At 40.8% G+C, this 7625-nt stretch overlaps 1 pseudogene; it reads left to right on the forward strand.

The window, feature by feature from the left end:
• Nucleotides 1-2255, forward strand: LOC118668805 (annotated as a pseudogene).
• The last annotated feature ends 5370 nt before the right edge of the window (nucleotides 2256-7625 follow it).

Consider the following 7625-nt stretch of genomic DNA (forward strand, 5'->3'; position numbering starts at 1 on the left):
CGAGAAGTCTGATCACAAGATATCATGGATTCTGGCAAGATGGCTTCTCCCAAGAGCATGCCGAAAGATGCACAGATGATGGCACACATCCTGAAGGATGTGGGGATTACAGAATATGAGCCAAGAATTATCAATCAGATGTTGGAGTTTGCCTTCCTATATATGACCTCAAATCTGGATGATGCAAAAATGTATCCAAGCCATGCTAAGAAAGCTACCATTGATGCAGATGATGTGCGTTGACAATCCAGTGTTGTGCTGACCAGTCTCTTACTCTCCTCCCCCAAGAGATGTTTTATTAGATATTGAAAGGCAAAGAAGTCAAACCCCATTGCCATTGATCAAACCATATCCAGGTCCTAGATTGCCACCTGGTAGATATTGCTTGACTGATCCAAACTGTAGACTTAAATCCTTACAAAAAAAGGCATCTATTTCTGTGGGAAGAATAGCAGTTCCACGGTTAAGTGTTGGTTCAGTTACTAGCAGACTAAGTACCCTCACGCTTGGCACACCAACCCCACAAACCACATCAGTTTCAACTAGAGTAGGGACTCAGATGCCCCTCACAGGGCAAAGGTTTACAGTACAGATGCCCACTTCACAGTCCCCAGCTGTAAAAAGCATCAATTTCTGCAACATCAGTTTAGAATGTTCTGATTAGTTCTTCACTAATGGAATCCAAAAACATTCTTATTATCACTAACACTAGAGGCCCAGTGCACAAAAATTTGTGCACTTGGGGTGAGGGGTGGATCCCTCAGCCCGGCCTGTGCCCTCTCGCAGTCTGGGACCCCTTGGGAGATAACGACTTGCTGTCTTAGGCCTGCTCCCGGGTGGCAGAGGCCAGGCCTAATCCCTAGGTGCAGCCCCTGGTTGGGCTCAGAGCAAGGCCGATTGGGGAGTTGGGGTGCCGCCCCCTGTCATGCACAGAGCAGGGCGGATCAGGAGGTTGCGATGCCACCCTCAGTCACGCTCAGGGTAGGGCTGATTGGGGGGTTGGGGCACCACCCCCTGTCACACTCAAGGCAGAGTCGATGGGGAGGTTGTGGCGCCACCCCCTGTCACGCACAGAGCAGGGCCAATCAGGGGGTTGGGGAGCTCCCCTCTGTCACTCACAGAGTAGGGCCAATAGGGGAGTTGGCACACTGCCCTCTATCACCCACAGAGCAGGGTTGATCAGGGGGTTGGGGCGCCGCCACTGTCACACTCAAGGCAGGGCCAATGGGGAGGTTATGGCTCTACCCCATCACACACATAGCAGGGGTTGTGGGGGGGGGTGGTGGGGTTGGGGCGCCTCCATCTATCACCCACAGACCAGGGCCGATCAGGGGGTTGGGACACCTTTCCCTGTCACTAACAGAGCAGGGCCGATAGGGAGTTTGTGGCCCCGCCCCCTGTCACACACAGAGCCGCAGGGCAATCAGGGGGTTTGGATGCTGCCCCCTGTCACACTGATCCTGGTGCCGGGAAGCCTCTCAGCTCAGCTGATCCCAGTGCTGGGAGGCATATTACCCTTTTACTACATAGAATAGAGGCTTGGTGCACAGGTGGGGGCCGGCTTGTTTGCCCTGAAGGTTGTCCTGAATCAGGGTGGGGGTCCCCACTGGGGTGCCTGGTCAGCCTGGATGAGGGGATGATAGCTGTTTGCAGCTGGTCACACACCCTTCAGGGTGGGGGTCCCCACTGGGGTGCCTGGCCAGTCTGGGTGAGGGGCTGAGGGCTGTTTTCAGGCTGGACTGAAGCTCCCAACTGCTCCTTTTCTTCTTTTTTTTCTTTTTATTCTGGGCCAGCTTTAGCTCTGAGGCTCCAGCTCTTAGGCCTCCGCTCCTGAAAGCAGGTATCTGGTTTGTTTCCGTTCTCGAAACTCTGTATCAACTCCAGCTCTGAGATCCCAGCAGGCTGAAAGCTTGTTTCTGGGGTTTTGTTTACCGTCTATATTTGTTACAATGTTTGAAACTGCAGGCTCAGAGGCCGGCAAGGCAGGCAGGGAACGTTGGAGTCCTCTGTCACTGAAGCAAGCAAGCCTCATGTTAGTTTCAAGCTGCCTGGCTGCCGGCCACCATCTTGGCGGACAGTTAATTTGCATATCTCACTGATTAGCCAATGGGAAGGGTAGCGGTCGTACGCCAATTACCATGTTTCTCTTTTATTAGTGTAGATTAGTGTACATGGTGTCATCACAAAATGCTGCCAATGAATCAACAAATGCATTGGAAAGAAAATGTGATGATGATGATGATTATAATTTGTAATTTAGCCTTGATGTATGTAACATGTATACTTGATCTTCAACCCACTGTGTTGGGATTAAACATGCATGCCAGATGTTTTTAAGGTGGGTTTTAGAAAACTTAGTATTTAAGGAGGAAATATAGTTACCATAGTTTTTATTGAGATTTTGTATTTTCTTTGCTAAAAATCATAATGGTTTTTCATCAGCCTTTAAGAAATAAAGTTGTCATTTACTAAAGAAAAAGAAATGAATGAGTTGTAAGAAGGGTTGAGGTTATTAAGTAATAAAGATTTGAACAACTTTTTAAAAAATACAATGGGATTATCTTTATAATTACAATGTCTATGTAAAGTAGATGACCAACTGAGCCAAAAGGAAGCTTGAACGGTGAATATATTTAGTTCACTACTGCGCACACCTCAAGAACACACTGTCTTTTGCCTTTGTATTTTCATTCCAGATTTGCTACATGTGTCTTCATGGCACAATACATTCATGGGCTCGAGAAAAACATCATTTACAAACCAATATTTCCCATTTGACTGACATAATGCTCCTGTAAATCAATTATATAACTATTTATCTATCTATGTATATACCATACATCATTATCATGTATATATATACACTGAGTGGCCAGATTATTATGACCACCTAACATTTGTAGGCAAATTAGCTATAATTTTGCACTGAAGTTGCTAGAAGGCCAGACCATTATAAACGTCTGAATAGCACAACATACCTAAGTATCGTTGCTGATCAAGTTCATCCTATCATGTTGATTTCATATCCCAATGGAGATGGCTTCTTCCAACAAGACAATGCGCCATGCCACAGTGCTCGTATTGTGCAGGAGTGGTTTCAAGAACATGAGGGAGACTTTACCTTGCTTAGGTGGCCCCCACAATCACCAGATCTCAATACAATTGAGCATTTGTGGGACGAAGTTAAAAAAGCCATCAGGCAGCTGGTTCCACAACCATCAAATCTCACAGAACTGGACAGTGCTATTCATCAGGCATGGTGTCAGATTCCTCGCATCACCTTTTGACATCTCGTGGAGTCAATGCCAAGAAGAATCACCGCAGTATTGAAGGCAAAAGGTGGCCCAACGAGTAATGATGGGGTGGTCATAATCTGGCCGGTCATAATAATCTGGCCACTCAGTGTATATCCTATTCATGTTGTTGTACATAAGAAATGTATGTAAAATTTATGCTACTGAAACACAAAATGTAGCACTGCAAGCCACATTAACATAAGTCAATTATGTTTCAGATGGCTATATTGAGTCCACAGAATTATTGGGTAGCTGATTAGTAACGCATTTTTCAAAGGCAACTACTTATTTAATTGCAAAAGAGTTTCTATATATCCAATGCATGTTTTACTGTCCTAACTATATAAAGATGTCAGAGTACTCCATCTCAAAGGTCCCAGGGACCCCTGGAGAACTAGATCAGGTAAATTACCCCATTCTCCTTATTCATTCATCCACTGCTAGACACTTAGAATAAGAAGTGGAATCTGAACAGTCACTCACCAGAAGGTATACAATGGATAATGATTCCTTTAGACAATTAATACTGTGTTTAACACAAAACTTGCATGATTTTTAAGCTGGGTTGTATATTTATTGGGTTCCAAACATCCAAAAAAACAGAGAAGAAAGAGAGAGTCAAGGGATTCTCAGTTCTTATAAGTCAAACCAGACCAGCTATTCAGGAGGAATGCAGTTTTTCTTCTTTTAAGACTTGATACAGGGGACATGGTGTGGTGTACACAATAATACATTTGTGACACCCAGAAGGTTTTTTGTTGTTGTTGTTGTTTTTTAATATTTTATTGATTTTTTGCAGAGAAGAAGGGAGAAGGATAGAGAGCCAGAAACATCGATGAGAGAGAAACATCGATCAGCTGCCTCCTGCACACCCCCGACTGGGGATGTGCCCACAACCAAGGTACATGCCCTTGACTGGGGTCGAACCTGGGACCCTTCAGTCCGCAGGCCGACGCTCTATCCACTGAGCCAAACAGGTTCGGCTCACCTAGAAGTTTTTGGCAATTGTTGTCCATGAACACAGAGGTCCAACATAAACGTTTCTATTGGCCAAAATAATTTTGGATAACAATAGCAAATAATGTGCTAATGGCCAGTTTGGTCCAGGGATAAGAACATTACTTCTTGGCTAAATGCTCATTGGTGATTAAACTACTTTGTCCATATTCAGTCATTTACGGAACCAAAGGGTAGTTGGATCTGTCTATTAAAATGTTGCTTCAAACAGAATGTGTTCATGGACTTGAGGGTTAGAAGAGAATTTCCATTAAGTGCCATAGATAAGGAATCACTGGTACTAGAGACAGAAAATATTTTCAAAGAGGGCTGTGTTTCAGTGGGATGGGAACAATGCGGTTTTGTGAAATTAATCTATATTGACAGAATGGAAAAAATATTTTCAGAGACAGAACCAAGCATATTCTCCATCAATATATACATTTTATGAACTTGAAAATATATTATTGAAAAATTACCTTATAGTGACTTAATTTACAAAACTAAATTTCCATCTCTATAGGATTTTAAATGTACAAGGTTGTGTATGTGTATGTGTGTGTGTGTGTGTGTGTGCGTGTGTGTGTGTGTCTAAAGGAGTTAAAATATGAATAGTAGCGATTTGTTTTTTAAAATAATAAGGTTCACGTTTCCTTATTCTACTGTGTCTATGTTACTCACCACACCTACATTCTTCAATATATATATATTCAAAATAAAATTGCACATTTTATCCTACCACTAGTTATTTGTTAAACAACCATTTTTTAAATAACTTGTTAAAAACAGTTTGGTTGAATTCAGCTAATTGTATTTCTACTTTTAGATCATTTAAGTCTTTAAAGTTTAGGGTTATATGTGTGCATGCAGCCATTTATTTAAAGAACTAGTAGTCATCATGCCGGGAAAATGATATGAAAACTGAAGGAAAGAAACATTTGTTACTACCTTTGGTATTTTACCATGTTATCATCAAAACAATCCTACAAGATATCACTCCAACTTTATATATGAGAGATTTGGTTTAGAAGGGAAATGGTATAGAGCTTCGACTGTAAATAAATTCGGGGTTAGATTTAAACCCTCTAATGAGTAAGTCAAGTAACCTGGAGCAAGTCACTTCACCTTTCTAAGCCCAGGTAAAAAAAAAACAAAAAAAAAACACTTCCTTCGTTAAGTTCTTACATTAAAAGTTAGTGCACATAATGATTTTAAAGGTGTTAACAGAGTAATTGACAAAGTTGTATTATTGTTACTACTTTATAGGCATTATTGAAATTATTATTACTATTGGAGGTAGTATTAGGTTTTCTGCAAAAATCACTGAGTTGTAAACAAATCAAATTTTAATTTCATGCCTTTCTGTCAAAAACTGGGCTTTAATTTTAGGTTTCTCTGCCTAAAATATGTGCTTCCCTATGCTTCAGTACTTTAAAAATAGCATGTGTAATAGCAGTGCTTCTCAATGCTTAAAGTGCAAACAAATCCCCTGGGAATCGTGTTTAACTATAGAGTCTGATTCATTATATCTACTGAACGACCTGAGAGTGCGCATTTCCAAAAGCTTCTGGGGTGCCAGAGCCTCTGGTCCTCAAAGCACAGTAGGAGGAGCTAGGAGACACAGGACATCTTCAGACCCTTGGATGCGTGAAGGTTGGAAATGGCACCTTGGTCTTCTAGCTTTAAATAGAAAACTTCCCAATTCATCCAACTTCATTGGAAAGATCACTCTCTCCAATCCATCAGATTCAAAGGGACCTACGATTTTATGAAGAAAGCTTACATTTGATACTTGAAAGTATGACTTACCTAAGAAGAATCCTACTTAGAAATAATGCTTCTGTCTTTAGCCACATGATTCGTCTTGCTTTTCTCAGAGAATAAAGAAATATAAGGACCTCACTCTCCTATCACAAGGGCTACTTACTATGCCTCCAGATATTAGAAATGTGTCTTCTGACCACATTGACTTAACATACATGTTTTGTTGCGTAGAGATCTGCTTTCAAATGTTTAAAAATTCTACCTGGAATTTGTGCCTCACTTGTTTCTCTAGCCCTCTTATTCTCTCACAAATTGCTATTTTGCTCCAATTCTAACTGTTTGTCCATCTCTAATCTCTATGGGCAATTATTATCTTGGAAATGCCTAGAGTTTCAAAAATGACAATTGAGCTTAACTTTTATACAAACCTTATCTTAGCTATGCATGCAAATCCACACAGCATAGGCTTGAAACCCACTGTTGTTGATTGAGTGCAAAACAGCTTGACGATATGCAATAATTACTATGGTTAAATGTTTGTGTCCCCCAAATTTTATATTTTGAAATTCTAATCTCCATGGTGATGATGTTAAGACATGGGACCTTTAGGAGGCAATTAGGTTACGAGGGTAGAACCTTCATGATTGGGATTAGTAACCTTATAAAGCAGACCCCTCAGAACTAGCTCACCCCTTCCACCATGTAAGGACACAATGAGAAGATAGCTGTCAGTGATGAAGCAGGTCCTTAATAGACTTTAGATCAGCCAGTGCTATGTATGATCTTGGAATTCTCAGCCCCCAAAACAATGAAAAAATCAATTTCTGTTGATAAGCCACCCAGTTGATGGTATTTTGTTAGAAGCCCAAATGTACTCAGACAAAACTATTGTTAACAATGATAGGCATTTGAACAGGTGTTTGAGGATAATGCAATTCTTCCTATATTTATATACGATTTCTGTTTCATTGCTTTATTCAAATCCAGCATAGTCCTATACTAATAGAAGAAAGCATAGAAAAAGAATTTTATCTAAATATATCTTTTTATAAAGTTGTTGACTATGAAAATGCATTCCAAGTTAACTTGAAAATTTTATATAGATCCTCTGAAAATTTTATTCTCCATCATTTTTTAAAAATATATACTTTCATTTATGTCAGAGAGGAAGGGAGAGAGAGAGAGAGAGAGATAGAAACATCAATGGCTGCCTCCTGCATACCCCCTACTGGAGATTGAGCCCACAACCAGAGCATGTGCCCTTGACCTGAATTGAACCTTGGACCCTTCAGTCTGCAGGCTGATGCTCTATCCATTGAGAAAAACTGGCTAGGCCTATTCTCCATCTTTTAGACACCTATTCTTTATGTCCACAGGGGATTACTAGTGCATCTGTGATTCTTTTGTGACCATCAATCACCTAAACCAAATGAACCTTTAAATACCAGGTTTGGGAAAATAAAACTTCACATTTGAGGATATAACCTTACAAAACAATTTAATAAAAGCTTGCTGGAATTGTGTGTGTATGTTTTAGCAAGTATTTATTGATTGCCTAGGGACATATAA

This window comes from Myotis myotis, unplaced genomic scaffold (genome assembly GCF_014108235.1).
Source record: "Myotis myotis isolate mMyoMyo1 unplaced genomic scaffold, mMyoMyo1.p scaffold_m19_p_14, whole genome shotgun sequence".
Taxonomy (NCBI): Eukaryota; Metazoa; Chordata; class Mammalia; order Chiroptera; family Vespertilionidae; genus Myotis; species Myotis myotis.